This window comes from Centruroides vittatus, unplaced genomic scaffold (genome assembly GCF_030686945.1).
Source record: "Centruroides vittatus isolate TY-2023 unplaced genomic scaffold, ASM3068694v2 contig_856, whole genome shotgun sequence".
NCBI classification, from domain to species: domain Eukaryota; kingdom Metazoa; phylum Arthropoda; class Arachnida; order Scorpiones; family Buthidae; genus Centruroides; species Centruroides vittatus.
The window spans coordinates 1-17,798 of record NW_027122559.1 but is presented as its reverse complement, the minus strand read 5'-3'; the positions used below and the strand labels follow the sequence as shown (position 1 = coordinate 17,798).

General features: G+C 28.1%; 2 long non-coding RNA genes across 2 annotated transcripts; both read left to right on the top strand.

Annotated features, from left to right (window-relative positions):
• Positions 1-15,711: 15,711 nt before the first annotated feature.
• On the top strand, positions 15,712-16,186 carry LOC136982638 (uncharacterized). Its single transcript, XR_010881913.1, has 3 exons — positions 15,712-15,811; positions 15,955-16,029; positions 16,114-16,186. It is a non-coding gene; the product is annotated as an uncharacterized lncRNA (long non-coding RNA).
• Positions 16,181-16,974, top strand: LOC136982637 (uncharacterized). The gene is made up of 3 exons (XR_010881912.1): positions 16,181-16,242; positions 16,386-16,459; positions 16,535-16,974. It is a non-coding gene; the product is annotated as an uncharacterized lncRNA (long non-coding RNA).
• Positions 16,975-17,798: the final 824 nt, after the last annotated feature.

Below are 17,798 nucleotides of genomic sequence, written 5' to 3'. Positions count from 1 at the left end.
CGCACTCTATAAATATTTGCCGCCAATTGGTTCATATAGTGATGCTCCTGTGAAAAATATTATCACACGACGAAAAGTTTTAAATAAATGCTAAAAGTTTTTAAAAATTATTTCATGAAACCCGATGAATTTAATTAATACACAATAACTAAATCTGTTTAATAAAGATAAATAATTTACCACTATGATTATGCAAATTAGATATAAAAAAAGATCACTGCGCAAATTCTCCCACCAACTATACATCATGGAAAAACTTACCATGTCAAATGCGATTGAAGCTTTCCCACTAAATACTGAAAATTTTATATAATTATTTAATTAATCCAGTCAAATTTAAATAATATAAAATGTCTAGATCTGTTTAATAAAGATTAGTAATGTACTATCACTTATATGCGAATTAGATATGACAAAGATCAATGTGGAAAAATTCCCGCCAAGATAAAAATAGCTTTCGGTCACGTGATCACCAAGAAATAAGAAGAAATATGTCTAAAGTTTAATATTTGTGTACAAATTAATAAATTTTAACTAATATCATCGTTTAAAATTTAATGTTTCTGTAAAAATTAGTAAACTGTAACAAATTTCATCAAAGACAACAGAATAATTTTCAGCTTATAAAAACTTTACAATAAATGATTTTTTCATCGAAAGAAGTCGATATGCACGAATAAATAATAAATATGTAATAATGCTTTTATCCAGTTTAAGTGGATATTGTAAAAATTAAGCTATTTAATTTGTTTGGCCTTTATAATTTAGTTTCCGAATATTTTACTGTGAAATTCCATTTACTAAACAGAAACAAGAACAAGCTATTAATTATAAACAGGACAATAAAATAATTTTTACGTAAATTGGGTGTAGATACAGAAAAAACGAATTATATTAAAAATGGAACGAATAAGCTGACATCCCTTGAACAGAGCTAATATACTCATTGTCATTATCAGCCTGTTCCTACTTCGATGTTTTATGTTGGTAAAAAGTTAATGTTTTAAGATGTTCTTAGTGAAGAAAGATAAAAGTATCAATATATAATATTCACACAGTATTGAGTAAATTTAAAATATGACAATTTGAAATAATATTTTATTATTATAAAATTAAGTTGCACTGATAATTTTTAAAATAAAAATTTGTCGAATAAATTAAGATTACAAATAAAAACTTGTCAAGTAATAGTTTTATTATCAATACCGAAATTAATTTTTTGAAATTATGTTTTTTAAATTAACTATTTTCTGGATTGATATTTATTATAAAAATTTGTCAAATAGAATTATTTCAGATCACAAATAATTTTTTAATAAAATTATTTTCAGGTCAAAAATTTGTCGAGTAATAGTTTTATTATCAATACTGAAATTAATTTTCTTGATTGATATTCGGGGCACAAAATAATATAACAGTGAAATTATTTTGAAAAGGTTTTTACGTTACAGTTCATTTAAGTGTTTCCACTGTTTTCTTCAGTTTATCTAAAGTATGACATATTTCTGCAAGTAAGTGCAAAAATAAATTTTCGCGATTGCTGACGACAATTCTCGATTTAATTTTTAATATTTTAAAATGTGACACCAAAAAAGTTTATTTCGGAAGTCGTCAATAAATTGCTGGTCAAGTATTTGGTAATGAGAAACATAATTCCAGTTTAGATAATCTTTTAATATGCGTAAAGTTATAGTTTTTAATCGTTGGTATTTTAAAATTTTTTAATATCAAACGTATGTATGTATCGCCTAATAAAATTATCGGAAAGAATTTGAAATTCGGCGACTTTATTCCAATCAATTAATTTTTCAAAGGAAATCTTGTTCACAAAATTAAGATTACAAATAATTTGTGTTTAATTTTCAAATTAATTTTTTAGGTTATAAATTATTTTCAGATCAGAAATTTTATTGAGTAAATTACAATTATAAATAATTTTAATATTTAGAAAACTTCTCAATCCATACAATTTGTTCTAATATAAACGGTAAATTAAACCATGACAGCTTAAAATAATATTTTAACAATCAGGCAAAGTTTAATAATTTTTTTTTAATTATTAAATTATTAAATTACTCTGCAATAATAATTTTTATAATTTGTTCTAGTATCCAAGTAAATTAACGCGTTCAGCCCTTAGCCCGAGATATCTCGGGCAAGTTGTATAGCGTTACAAAAAATGGGGTCCTTTAGGACCCCTAAAAAATTTTTTTTTTTTTTTGATTTTTCGGATGTTTTCTAAGTCTCCAAATTTTTTGAAAAATTTTTACCCGCGCGAAAAAATTTTATTGCGAGTTTAATTAACCTTTAATGACACGCAATTAACGCTTAATGGTTTTTTTATGGGATTTTTTTATAAAACTTTATTCATCTTTCTAAAGTTCTAGTGCGTCGATTTTACTTCGGTAAAGTTATTTAAAGCTATTTTCTGATGTCAAAAACAGCATCCAATAGTTTTTTAATTTTTTTAATTAATAGATTTTATTATATATACGTTTAATTAAGTCGGGGGGTCGGAAATTTCAATTAAAATCGTAATTTTAAAAAAATATTTAGAAATATACCGCCATCTAGTATTCACCCTACTTTTTACCCTTCTCCTCCCGAGAGTTTCATGAGAATGTCCCGCGAAAGACGACACCAGCTGTTCTCAAGGTCATCCAGCTGTGTAAACAATGACACATCGGTGTCAAGTTTCGCGCTAAGGCGAGACAAAGGAAATTATACTTTGAAGCTTTTTCTTCAAAATTAACACATTTCTATAATTTTTTTTTCGTTTTTATGTTTAACTACATTAAAATTAAAAAGTATTTAATTCGCCGGAGTCCCAAGGAGTTAAAACACAACTGAAAATAATATTTTAACAATAAGACAAAGTAAAATATGGAAATATTTCAATATAATTATTATTTAAATTATATTTCTTACTTATTAAATACCTATACAATGTATTCATTTTGAAAATATCTGGTTTTTGTTTAAGAAATGTTGGTAACATACCATACCGCAAAAAGAACATTTCTTTTTAATATTATCCAATCTTAGACACCCAAGAAATTTGATATATAAATAATTGTAGTTCCATTTAAAAATAAAAGTTTCTATCTGTCCACTTTTTGCCAATTTTTGAGGATTAGGTACTCCCAACTTTTATATGTCAAATGATGGAATTTTTATGTTATATATTGCTTCGGTTAAGTTTAAAAAATTAAATTCAATTTACCCTCCCTTGTAAATTATATCGTACTTTTTATATAAATTAAATAAAATTTCATATACCTTACTATGAATTCCTAACATCCGACATTATGTTTTTTATATGATAAATACAGCTCATGTAAGAAATTTCCAAATTCAACAGATTTTTTTTTTTATCTCGTGGTGATAAATTGTCAAAAGTAATGAATTGATTATAAAAATCTATCTTCCCAAAATTGTATGTTTTGCTTCAAACCCAATTTCCCTACATAAGGTGTTGTATGGAAGATTTTCGTCTCGAATCGTGATGGCTTCGAAGTCAAGGATAACTCCTATATCAGGAACTGTTACTGCAGGAATTTTTTTGGGGAGTCGTAAAATTAACTTGCCATTGATCTTATGCTGATAATTGATACTTTTCAACGGAATCCATATATATATATCTATTACAACTTCTATAGGAGAGTGTAATGTTTTTATGGCCAACAGTCGATAAGTTGAAATGCTTCAAAATCTATTAGCATCGCATTCTGTAATTTTATATAAATTTAAATTAAAATTAGTATTATTTTATATTTAATAAAAAAATAACGAAAAGATTTCATACATAAATATTTTTTACTCACCATATAGAATGTTCATTGATGTACCAAATGTTGTCTCGTTTTCCTATTTTTGATATAATATCACGATTATGTTCAATTATTTCATCCATTTTATCAAATTGTTAATGTGAAATCTATAAAAATATAACTTTTAAAATTTATATTGTAATTAAATTGAAATGAAACTTGTTTTTAAAATTTACAATATAAGTTACTATAATGAAATGAAAGTAAAAGATATTACAAAAATTTTACTCAAATTGTACAGTAGCAATAATGATAATAATAATATTACAAAATGGTCTTTCTTCAAATCAAATTTATACTGTGTGATCAAACCAACTCATTAAACATTGAATTACTATACGGTTCATACTAAACCATAATTTCTTTGAAATAATATTTATTTAAGTGATAACCTCTAATTAAAAATATTAAATTTATAAAATGAAACTCTGATTATATACATTTTTTTTGTTTTTTTTTATAAACTTATCTCACCTCAATGTAAATTAATATATGTCAACGAATTTTAAGAATAAATTTTACAACAATAAGGTCATTTATTTTAAAAACAACTAATTTAATTAAGCTAACTAAAAACATAATAAAAGTGTAACACTATCTGTATTAGTTATATATTATAGTACATACAATTAGATTAGTTTAAAATATATTTTAAAAATTTTGATATAATATAATTACATTTATTTATTTAATATTAACTTATTAATAATATCATCATTTTAATTAATTTCTATACATTTAAGTTTATATTACTGAGTATTTATTTAAATATAATTAAGAAAGAGTCTGTGAGAACGGGGAGGTAGGCGGAAGCCGTGTCTCTTTTTTGCTTTGTCTTACGTGTCAGGTTAGATGTTACGTTGCCGACGCGTTACGCGTTACGCGAGTGGATAGGAGGTGAGATGGGGTCGACGATAAGGCGAAGCGATATTCGAGACACAGAGGAGACCATTTAACAATAAAACAAGATTTATTAAAATTAACAAAAGACACCAATACAAAATCTGACTAAATTCCCTAAGTCGCGTAGGGTTCGAGAGAGAGAGAGCTTACATTTCGGTTCATACCTCTTAAGTCGTTTCCTTAGAGTTAGCACCTTGATATCCCCAAAGTGGAGAGCAGTATCCGAAATAAGCACAGTTTATAAAGTCGCGACTGAGCGCGGAGACGTTAGGACAGTAGGTCCGAGCGGTGATGACCTGCGATGGCATTTGTCCGGCAGATGATAAGAGACTCCCCCAACAGGGTGGAAGGAGTGGCTTTTATAAGTTTAGCTTGGGAAATTAGGTCACGTGATCGAAGGTGGATGACGATTTGTGTCATAGGTGTTCCCGGGATTCAAAATATATGACAAATTCTAACGCTAAGTGTAAACTTAGGTTGCAAGATAATCCGTTTAAAGCTTAAGAACAAGGACGGATGGCCGAGCGGTCAAGGTTAGCAGCCCGCCGCCCTGGGGGACCCGGGATCGAATCCAGACAAATCAAAAAATCCCCAGGAATTTTTCGGGGGTGGTCCGTCCGGATATGTCGGTCCCCGTCTCTCACCACCCGGCTGCCCCATTGTGGGCCTGGCCGAACCCATAATGGGCTTGCTATAAGAGACCCTCTTAGTGTCCACTGGGTGGAAAGAGTTACAAAAGAAAAGAAAAAAAAAAGCTTAAGAACAAAGGATTGTTGACAGTTTTATGGCCGGGGACGCATATTTTCTCGTCCAGGACCGATTTTAGACAGGATGTTTATATCAGGGGAAAATTCCTAAAACGAATTATTACAAGTTAAATTCTGAGGGAATTCCAGATCTCACAAGTCTAAAGAATATTAAACTCCAAGAAAACGAACCTCTGATTGTAATTTCTTAAAATTTGTTTTATATATAATAGATATAAACCGTGCAAATAATTGCTGAATTCTTGTCTAACTGTTAACATTTTAAAAATAATAGATTCATTATAAAAATCAATTTTGCTGAACTTTTCCGTTCAGATTATTTACAACATGACAGATTTTTGCAAGTAAATGAAGTAATAAATTTTTGCCGACTTTATGTAAATTATTCGTATTTCAGAAATAAGTTATATAGTATTTTTAAACTCTATCATTTCGCGCCTACTCCCTAAAATTTTGTTTTTCGTATGGTACATATAAGGTACAGTACATACATTGAAAAACAAGGTATATACACATATATATTAATATCTTTATACCATACCTTCAAAAACAGGAAATATGAAAATGAATCAAGAAAAGTTAATTTCCAATAATAATTTAAAAATTAGACAACTTCATTTTTGTGTTAATATATATATATCTTTTGTTTTTTAAAGGTTTTAATTTTGATATAACTTTTTTTCGCTGTATTTGCATCGAGAGATGGTATAAATACATGTACCGTATGAGAAACAAAATTTTAAAGAGTAGGCGCGAAGTGATAGAGTTTAAAAATACTATATAACTTATTTCTGAAATACGAATAATTTACATAAAGTCGGCAAAAATTTATTACTTCACTTACTTGCAGAAATATGTCATGTTGTAAATAATCTGAACGGAAAAGTTCAGCAAAATTAATTTTTATAATGGATCTATTATTTTTAAAATGTTAACGGTTAGACAAGAATTCAGCAATTATTTTCACGGTTTATACCTATTATATGAAAAACAAATTTTAAGAAATTACAAACAAAGGTTCGTTTTCTTGGAGTTTAATATTCTTTAGACTCTTTCTTAATTATATTTAAATAAATACTCAGTAATATAAACTTAAATGTATAGAAATTAATTAAAATGATAATATTATTAATAAGTTAATATTAAATAAATAAATGTAATTATATTATATCAAAATTTTTAAAATATATTTTAAACTAATCTAATTGTATGTACTATAATATATAACTAATACAGATAGTGTTACACTTTTATTATGTTTTTAGTTAGCTTAATTAAATTAGTTGTTTTTAAAATAAATGACCTTATTGTTGTAAAATTTATTCTTAAAATTCGTTGACATATATTAATTTACGTTGAGGTGAGATAAGTTTATAAAAAAAACAAAAAAAATGTATATAATCAGAGTTTCATTTTATAAATTTAATATTTTTAATTAGAGGTTATCACTTAAATAAATATTATTTCAAAGAAATTATGGTTTAGTATGAACCGTATAGTAATTCAATGTTTAATGAGTTGGTTTGATCACACAGTATAAATTTGATTTGAAGAAAGACCATTTTGTAATACAGTCAAACCTGTTTTTATGCGGGGGATAGGGACCGCATTAAAAAAAACGCATTAAAAAAAATCTCACGAAACTTCACGAATGGCTGTAAATAATAGTTTTCGCAACACAATTAAAAAAATAATTTTTTTATGCGGTCAACAGGGACCGCATAAAAAAAGTCTCACATAGAAAATAACTCAAAACCGTACGAAATAGAATTTATTGACAACAGATGTCAGCACTTGACTGCATCGTCTGGTCTATCGTCTGTTTTACATATTTTTGTCCAGGTGGTGTTTTGTTGACTTAAAAAGTAAATTATTTCATTTTTCGCATATTCATGCAATAATATTACTATAATAAGTGCATATATGCTATAATAAGTTTATTTAGCTATAATAAGTCAACGTAAGACATGACGAATCGCAGGAGACTAGTCGCCAACTATACCGCACAAATTAAAAATTCGCATTAAAAAAATCGCACAAATAAAAATCGCACATAAAAAGAGCGCATAAAAACAGGTTTGACTGTATTATTATTATCATTATTGCTACTGTACAATTTGAGTAAAATTTTTGTAATATCTTTTACTTTCATTTCATTATAGTAACTTATATTGTAAATTTTAAAGACAAGTTTCATTTCAATTTAATTACAATATAAATTTTAAAAGTTATATTTTTATAGATTTCACATTAACAATTTGATAAAATGGATGAAATAATTGAACATAATCGTGATATTATATCAAAAATAGGAAAACGAGACAACATTTGGTACATCAATGAACATTCTATATGGTGAGTAAAAAATATTTATGTATGAAATCTTTTCGTTATTTTTTTATTAAATATAAAATAATACTAATCTTAATTTAAATTTATATAAAATTACAGAATGCGATGCTAATAGATTTTGAAGCATTTCAACTTATCGACTGTTGGCCATAAAAACATTACACTCTCCTATAGAAGTTGTAATAGATATATATATATGGATTCCGTTGAAAAGTATCAATTATCAGCATAAGATCAATGGCAAGTTAATTTTACGACTCCCCAAAAAAATTCCTGCAGTAACAGTTCCTGATATAGGAGTTATCCTTGACTTCGAAGCCATCACGATTCGAGACGAAAATCTTCCATACAACACCTTATGTAGGGAAATTGGGTTTGAAGCAAAACATACAATTTTGGGAAGATAGATTTTTATAATCAATTCATTACTTTTGACAATTTATCACCACGAGATAAAAAAAAAAATCTGTTGAATTTGGAAATTTCTTACATGAGCTGTATTTATCATATAAAAAACATAATGTCGGATGTTAGGAATTCATAGTAAGGTATATGAAATTTTATTTAATTTATATAAAAAGTACGATATAATTTACAAGGGAGGGTAAATTGAATTTAATTTTTTAAACTTAACCGAAGCAATATATAACATAAAAATTCCATCATTTGACATATAAAAGTTGGGAGTACCTAATCCTCAAAAATTGGCAAAAAGTGGACAGATAGAAACTTTTATTTTTAAATGGAACTACAATTATTTATATATCAAATTTCTTGGGTGTCTAAGATTGGATAATATTAAAAAGAAATGTTCTTTTTGCGGTATGGTATGTTACCAACATTTCTTAAACAAAAACCAGATATTTTCAAAATGAATACATTGTATAGGTATTTAATAAGTAAGAAATATAATTTAAATAATAATTATATTGAAATATTTCCATATTTTACTTTGTCTTATTGTTAAAATATTATTTTCAGTTGTGTTTTAATTTACTTGGATACTAGAACAAATTATAAAAATTATTATTGCAGAGTAATTTAATAATTTAATAATTAAAAAAAAATTATTAAACTTTGCCTGATTGTTAAAATATTATTTTAAGCTGTCATGGTTTAATTTACCGTTTATATTAGAACAAATTGTATGGATTGAGAAGTTTTCTAAATATTAAAATTATTTATAATTGTAATTTACTCAATAAAATTTCTGATCTGAAAATAATTTATAACCTAAAAAATTAATTTGAAAATTAAACACAAATTATTTGTAATCTTAATTTTGTGAACAAGATTTCCTTTGAAAAATTAATTGATTGGAATAAAGTCGCCGAATTTCAAATTCTTTCCGATAATTTTATTAGGCGATACATACATACGTTTGATATTAAAAAATTTTAAAATACCAACGATTAAAAACTATAACTTTACGCATATTAAAAGATTATCTAAACTGGAATTATGTTTCTCATTACCAAATACTTGACCAGCAATTTATTGACGACTTCCGAAATAAACTTTTTTGGTGTCACATTTTAAAATATTAAAAATTAAATCGAGAATTGTCGTCAGCAATCGCGAAAATTTATTTTTGCACTTACTTGCAGAAATATGTCATACTTTAGATAAACTGAAGAAAACAGTGGAAACACTTAAATGAACTGTAACGTAAAAACCTTTTCAAAATAATTTCACTGTTATATTATTTTGTGCCCCGAATATCAATCAAGAAAATTAATTTCAGTATTGATAATAAAACTATTACTCGACAAATTTTTGACCTGAAAATAATTTTATTAAAAAATTATTTGTGATCTGAAATAATTTTATTTGACAAATTTTTATAATAAATATCAATCCAGAAAATAGTTAATTTAAAAAACATAATTTCAAAAAATTAATTTCGGTATTGATAATAAAACTATTACTTGACAAGTTTTTATTTGTAATCTTAGTTTATTCGACAAATTTTTATCTTAAAAGTTATCAGTGCAACTTAATTTTATAATAATAAAATATTATTTCAAATTGTCATATTTTAAATTTACTCAAATATTAGTATAGCAAATATTCTCAACCGCAATATTTTTAAATTTAAGAGTAAATAAAAAGTAATTTTTCATTAGAAGTTTCAACACGATGAATTGTAAGTATGTATGCAATTGATATAGTAAAAAAGAAATTTAGCTACAACCTTCCAAAAATTAAAGCATTTTAATTTACTCAAGAAATTTTTATTAATTTAATTCAAATTTATAAAAACATTTAATAATTAATAGAGAAACTTTGCCTTATTCTTAAAATAAAAATTAATTTAATTCAACATTTTAATTGGAAAATTAATTTGTGATCAGTATGTGTCAAACCACTACTACTGATTATAACGATGAAACTAATAGTACAAGAAAATAATTGTAATTAACAATAATATATGATGTATTTATTTTTAGGTGGATTTTTCCATTAATATCAAAAGGAAGAAAGCGATTTTTAAAAGAGGAGGATTTATTAGAAACTTCAAAATATCATACTTCAGAGTATCTTGGGGATAAACTTCAAAAGTAAGTTATTAGGTTTAATAAAAATTAAAACGAAAGAAATACTGGCTAAAATGAAATTTCGGCTGCAATAACATTACATTTTACAAGTTCTACACTGTAGCAGCAGAATTATGTAAGAATTTATGAATTATTGAACGAAAAATACAGAGAATGCAATTAATGTTTAACCTAAGTAATGCGAAGGCAGATTGAATTCATTCAGTTCGTTAAACAAAACGGTAGATATGATTATTTGCTTTTTATGTATTGTATATCAAAACACATTGGCCGCATTTCCTTATGCAGCGCTCGAGAAGCGCTTTACAGTGAACGCACTGAAACTGGTTTCTAATTGGCCAACACTGTTCGTGACGTCATTTCGCTACACTCTCGCTGCATAAAGAAACGCGGCCATTTTTTTGTATAATAGGTTCGGATCTAGTTCATAATATACAACGAAATATTTTGAAAATCAGTTGTACAAGTACATATCTAGTTTGTCAGTTATTATTATTATTATTATTATTTTATTATTATTTTTTTAATAAAGTTGGCCTAATTTTAAAATAATTTATTACACTGTTTTATTGGAAAAACAATAAAATATAAATTTGTGCAGAATTCCGAGTAGGCCAACATGCATTATATTGCATTACATTAACACCATGTTCACTAAAAGCAGAACTGTCAACTCTGAGCAATTTACAGGTCGGTAGTAGTTTTTATTGCCATAAATTAATGATACTTTTATAACAAAAATACAATTGTGTAAAAAAGTTTTTATTAGTAAACAGATTCTCTGTTATATTTTTTTTAAAAACAGCTTTCATTGCAAGTTCATTATGAAGTTGTTCTAGCGTTTACATTATTGGAGCAACTGGATAGTGCAGGATTTAAACTGATATATTTTGACAGACATTTTCTGAAAAATTTGCAGGAATTTTGAACATGTCCAGATATGATCCTGGGTCCATATCCTATGTAAGCTGTTACCTTAAACATTCCTATATCAGGCTGTCTTTACAATTTTACAAATAGAAAATGGTAAAGTTTGAACATATTTCAGATCTTGTAAATGTTATATCTTTTAAAACATAGAAAACAAGTAAAATAAAGTATTTTAGAAATTTATATATTTTGATTTTTCAAAACTTTCAAGCAATGAATATGTGTTAGAAAAAGTCAAAAATGCTGTAGGAATCATGTAATGAAAACATATTATAAATAAAACAATTTACAAAAACTTACACCCAAATTTTTCAAACCTAAAGTATTAATAATAGATGTTGAGTAATTTGGTATTAGAGTTAAGAGATAGCGCCAAACACAGGGGTGGCCAACATGACGGCCCGCGATTAATTTTTCAATATTAGCTACTTAACTTCTAATAATTGGTCAAATGGATGATTCGCGATACTTTTTCATTTTTAAAAACATGCATTGTAGAGATTTACAACTTTGTCTGTTATAAAATTACAGTATTTAAATAACGAAAGACCCCCCCCACACTCACTGAAACTCATCTGCCATTCCACCATGTCAACCTGTTCATGCTGACGTGTGATGCACAGCGCTGCCTGCTTGTCGACCTTTTGTTTGTTTTTTTTTATTTTTTTGCTTGTACGTTTTTCGCATTGAAAAATGACATTGCGCATGCGTCAGAAGCTTCTGTTCGAACGAACTTGACATGCCGCCTGGGTCAGCGTATTTGAATTTAACATGATTTCGTTGGGCACGTGAATAAATTTTTTTTTCCAATTCGTGTCAGGGGCAAAAACTGCTGTCCACCCCTGGCGTAACGTCTATCTAAATTAATAATTATAATAATTTAATAAGAAAAAAGTAAATAATTTAGAACAGGCTGGAAGAAAAGAACTAGTCCAAAGCGGAATTTAACCGGCAACCTTTTTTTTTTCTTCCAGACTGTTCTAAATTATTTACATTTTTATTATTAAATTATTAAAATTATTAATTTAGGTAAGTAATGGCGCCTAACGTCTATCTTTAATATCAAATTACTTAACGTTTGATTATTAATAATAGCAGAATAATAGCTCGATTAATTACGGCGATCATTTGGTTTAGTATCAACTCGTCGGGCTTCAGAATGTTTATTATATTTATGTAGAGTTTTACGTTTAGGAAAGACAAGCTTAGGCTAAACACCCTTTCACTATTTACTACTGGTATAAACGAAATTAGGAAAAGTGTTTCTATTTCCGCAGTGTAAATAGTATTACTGTGATCAATATATCAAATATAATTGAGCAGAGCTTTTCATAAAAAAGAAAGTGTTTTGTGTATTTGAAAATTCAGTCAACTGCCCAACCATTAAACATGATTTTATGCAAATACGTAAAACTCTACAAGACAGATATTGTGACTAAACCGGAATTTTGAAATTCTATATATGGACTGAGATGGTCGACATTCAAAATTTGCCATGTAAAGTCTATGGGCCGATTGAGGTTTTAAGTTAAATGCAATTGCTAGAACATTAAACACGAATTTCTGCAAACACAGTCTGTTCTGAAATGACAAAACTACTGTGAAATAATGACATGAAAAATAAGAATAAGCCACTGTAGACCAAATTTCCGTGCAGATACCACGTGTTTTAATATCACTACTAGACGAATATAGATATTCGTAATTAAGAAGAGTCAAGGAGAGAATCATTTGGCTTGGCTAACAAGCACATGATCTGGACAGATAAATGGTGTAAGCTTGACGAACCAGGACTTGAAAACCCAGTCCTCGGCACCTGTGTAAGGTTGTTGTCTTTTAGGGGGAATCAGTTAATGTTGCATCAGGATGAACCTAAAGAAAATTCGCATGTGGGCTGTGGTAAATGAGGCAAATGATGATATGATGACAACTGTCTTACAAAGGAAAAAGCCGTCTATTTGGTAATATTTATACTTACGTCGATTTTTGACAGTTCCCGATCTCTGTATTCCTTTGGAGTGACAAGAAGTTCGGCTTCGGTCGTAGCCTCAGGGCGGACGAGGTGAGATCGTTGGAGAGATGCGGATGATCGCGGAGATGCTGTGGTATTGTAAGTTGTCGGCGGCGACACAACACAATATAGAGGGCACGATATTGAGCTTAATCCAGAGGAAGACTGTCTTTTGACCTTGATATTCTGATTTTTATAGTTTTTCTCCCGCTATCTTATTTCAGATTGGTCCTTTGCTCGATTCCTTACTTCCCGATTGGTCTCACCTTTGTTTCTAGGTGAAAACTGAGACGAACTCGGGTTACGAGAAAGGTCCGATTTGAGGAATCTATTCGACACTTTTTCGTTGACTATACCTGGAGATTGTTGATAGAACTACAAGACTTGGGCTCATAATTTAGCCCGTTGTTTTTGATTTCTGACATTTTGGAACTTCAACGGTCACACGCGATATTTTTCTGTCTATCAATTCTTTCCCCTTTCCCGAAATCTTCAAACTAGGTCGACTGTTTATGAGTGTTTGAGTCACAGCTCTATCTGTTTATGAGCTTGCGACAGCAGGGCTTGTAAAATTTGCTCATGATATTAACAAACATAACTAACTCTGCCCGTTCTGACCTGATCGCCTTCCTATCCCTGGTCTTCTGGTTCCTGCTTGTGTTCTCACTGCAACAATTGAATCTTCAAATTCTGGATTCTTATCAACATCCCAGACATTTTGTTGATTTGTTCTCTGATCTTCATTCTGCACATATTTTTATTGTTTTAATCTACTTATATGTATGGTACTTATATGTACTTATTGTGTTGGACTAATGCAAATGATTCAGTCAAATCAGAGTTAACATTTAACAAAAAAAGTTTATTTCTACGTCTAATCCATTCGAAAACAGGAAAGAAAGTGAGAGCGGGAAAGTGGACAAGTGTTTACATAAAGGTCATAAGTTATATCACCCGCCTGACACCTGACAGAGGTTCACATACTTAGGGAAAGGAAGTGCAGGGTGACAACAAATTCCACGAAACTTGCTACAAATAATTGCTACATATTGTAACAGACTTATACCTGTTAAGCATTTTTTTTACTTTCAATTTGTATATTGTTACTACTATTATATGTGTATTCTATGTACTGCATCCTGAAATTGTACTGCCAACATTGTTCATTATGTATTATCAAATCCAACATGTAACTCCTGTATTTTACTGTATCTCAACTAGTATTATTGCTTACAATATCGTCGGGTTACTTTGTTGATCTCTCGTTATTGTACTCGGTGTCTTCACAAAAATTTTCTGTCACGAGATTATATTGCTCTGTAGTATGTAAATATCCCACGGTAACGTCATTATACATATTTTATAATAACGTTCTACTATTTTATTTTTGTAACTTGATACTTTGACTACATTTTTAATGAATATGTTGCTGATGCCCCATAGCCCTCACGGATCCTATGGTTACTTTCTTTCCCTTTCTTCTATCTCATTTTATTTCCCCTTCCCCTAGCTTCTCCATTCTTTATATCTTCTTTCAATTTCTCCTAAACTGGCTATACTACTGTGCGGCCCTAATCACTTTCCCAACACAAAATATCTGTTTATGAGGCTAGTGTCAGAGTTCTATCTTTCTCCACCGACATTCCATTTGATCCGTTACATCATTTGTTTTCACGTTGCGTTTGTTTGACAATCTAGTTTTTCTTTTCTTTTCTCTCCTCTCTTTAACATAGCTAACATGATCTTTAGTCCCTCTCGACAATAGCGTGTGAGTAGTATAGATTCGATGCAAACTGGGGTATAAAATTAAATTAATATAGATTTTAATGTAAATGAATGATACAAACTGGGTTATAAAAATAAAGAGGATTACACTCTGAAGTCAAATTGCAGTTCATTTTAACGTTATTATATTGTAAAAATTATCAAATACGTAATTATGAATTTAATCTGTCAATTTCTCTGAAAAAAGTTCTTTATATTAAACAAAAAAGGAGTTGTAAGTCCTAATGTGGTGTAAAGTCTGACGGGACTTCTAAGTCCCATAATTTAAAAATTGTTATTATACATTTTAATTTTTTATTAACTTATCTGTGAACAAACACCTCTTCTGATGAGAAATTTAAAAAATTTTTATCAAAAATAACTATTTTTTCTATATACACACTAGCGCCCTCTATTGTACACTTCATTTTGTGAAATAACTATTGTAGAGATTAAAAATCGTCTCCCTCCATTAATAAAATTTAATTTGTTAGAATTTAATGTAAAGTAATGATAAAATCGAATTATTTAAAAAAAAAAATAATAAATAAAATATACTAGCACCCTCTGTCATAGAGTTTGTACCCTGAACTAAGTTGTGTAAACCTGTTGCTTTTCTTTGTCTGTGTGTGTTAGTAGACAGGTGCTGGATTTGAATACTGAGAATTATTTTTTGTCACAAAGTTGGGAAATAATGTAAGTTATTGTGATATATATTTAATCTGTAGATAATATACGATCTAGTATTAGTATTTGTAATAATTTAAAAACATATGATTAGTATTTTTAACAAAACGTGAGGGGTGAACTCTGTTTCTTTGTTCTATTCAAACTTGAAGCGATTTCTTTACCGATGTGCTCAGATGCCCTTGTAAGAAGAACAGAAGTAAAATCCTCCGCTCTTTTTTTAAGACGTAAGTTTTTACTAATGATGTTAGAAATATCAGAATATATTTCTAGATAATACAATTGACTCTTTTTTTAAAAAATTATACTAGCCTTTTCAGTCATAGAGTTTGTACCCTGAACTAAGTTGTGTAAACCTGTTGCTTTTCTTTGTGTAATAGTAGACAGGTGCTGGATTTGAATACTGAGAATTATTTTTTGTCACAAAGTTGGGAAATATTGTAAGTTATTGTGATATATATTTAATCTGTAGATAATATACAATCTAGTATTAGTATTTGTAATAATTTAAAAACATATGATTAGTATTTTTAACAAAACGTGAGGGGTGAACTCTGTTTCTTTGTTCTATTCAAACTTGAAGCGATTTCTTTACCGATGTGGTCAGATGCCCTTGTAAGAAGAACAGAAGTAAAATTCTCTGCTCTTTTTTAAGATGTAAGTTTTTACAATTGACTCTTTTTAAGATTTAATAATTTTTTTATTTTTAAAAAATCTAATATAATATTACAGATTTTCTTCTTCTTCATCGAATTTATTTAACCGATCCATTATGTCATCAACGATGTTGCTAATATCTTGAAGTATATAGACTAACAAACTATGAGAATTTTCGGCAATATATTTATGATCTAGTTTCTGATATTTTATAATGTAACACCAGAAAAGATGATATTTGAAATCGTGAATGAAATCTTCGTTCAGTATTTGATAGCGAGAAACTAAATCCCAGTGGAGATAATCTTTTAATTCCCTCAGTGTATCTGTTTTTAATCGTTGATATTTTAAAACTATTCTCATATTTAATTTATCAATATATTTCTTAACAAAATTATCAGAAAGAAGCTGAAATTTTGCTATTTTATCCCAATTAAGATATTTTGAAAAATTATCCATGAATTCTTCATCTAATACTTGATGTTCAGAAATTAAATTCCAGTTTGCATGTTTAATATGTTTTTTGATGAATGTAGTAGTGAATATATAATTTTTCCATATTAATTCCCAGTTTAAACTATCTGCAAATTCAGAAATGAAGTCTCGACTTAAATCAGTTTTTTGGCTTATAATTTCCCAGTTAACAAAGTTTTTAAAACGTCTGATGTTATTTTCATCCATGGGTAAACTCGAGAATTTTTTCCATTCCAGTGAAGTGATGTATGTGTACTCTATAAAAAAAACTCGGTATTAGGATAAAGTTTTTATTTTTTTTTACATAAACATATTATTGGTTACAACATTTTTAAAAAAGTACAGTAATGATTATTACAGTTGATTATTACTACAATTAACACAACCACATTTTATAAAATTCTTATTACATAACAGTATTGTTATCTGGTTAGTTAGTATAAAAAATTTACAATAGTATTTCTTATTCTCCGGTAATTTAAATAATCCGGCTTTATTCACAGCTTGTTTTAAACAAAGATATGTTTTACTCGAAACACCTTGTATTAAAGAAGTTTTTGAATTTCGTTTCCTCTTGTATAATAATATATAACCGTATTGAGGGTATGATGATATCAGAAAATCTGGAAGAATTTAAATATAAAAATTATAATGCCCAAACGATGTCACATCTGTACCATTATCAGAAATAAATTTTTTATCATAAAATGGTGAGAGTGATATTTTATTCTGAAGATATGTTGTCACGACATGATTTTTACTTTTAATTCCAAACTGCTGATTTCTCAATAGTTGACTATTAAATAAAAGCGATCTCGTGGAATTTCTACTTTCTCTCCATTTATAACATGGGAGTAGGTTTTTA